Source organism: Penaeus monodon, chromosome 24 (genome assembly GCF_015228065.2).
Source record: "Penaeus monodon isolate SGIC_2016 chromosome 24, NSTDA_Pmon_1, whole genome shotgun sequence".
NCBI lineage: Eukaryota > Metazoa > Arthropoda > Malacostraca > Decapoda > Penaeidae > Penaeus > Penaeus monodon.
Genome location: NC_051409.1, coordinates 25949827 through 25950478, shown reverse-complemented (window position 1 = coordinate 25950478; position 652 = coordinate 25949827).

The window sequence follows — 652 nt, the reverse complement described above, 5'->3', positions numbered from 1 at the left end:
TAGAAAGCAAACACCAAATGTAAATTAAAATACAGGCAAGAGAAAGAAACGCCCCTGGCCATAAAGATAACCATAACCAACGCTGTGAATTATACAACCGCGCGCGAGGAACCGAGTCGGGAGGGCGCTGTCAAAGGGCGGCGCCCTGCGTAATCCAGCTCGTTGCGTGCGAAGAGGCGTCGGGCTCCGGAAGTACTCCTGCTCGTCAGCCCGTCCAAGATGACATGGCACTCCATCATGTCCGTCAGAGCACATGCACTTCCATGCTGGAAGTTTTACTAAGGATTCCGCTAATCCCGATCCTGAAAAAGGAACTACAGAATCTACTGCCCCAGCCGAAGACAACAATACCCACAAACTGCAAGACACCCAGTCAAGAAGCAAAGACATGCAATTAGGCACGAAACTGAGGACAACGCCAGCCCTGAAATTCGAGGCACGCGCGGCTGGCCCTTGTGAAATGCAACAGGCCATCGTTCATCAGCGCCCTTGAAAACCTCCGCCAGCGGGAATCGGGGTGACACTGAGCCACGACGCAACAGCTGCTTCGTCTCGGATAAGGAATTCAAATGTAAACCTTCCCGCCTGACAGTCCAAATAACGGTGCCGTAAACATGACAAAAGAGATGAAGGAATTGGCAGGCGACGAGAG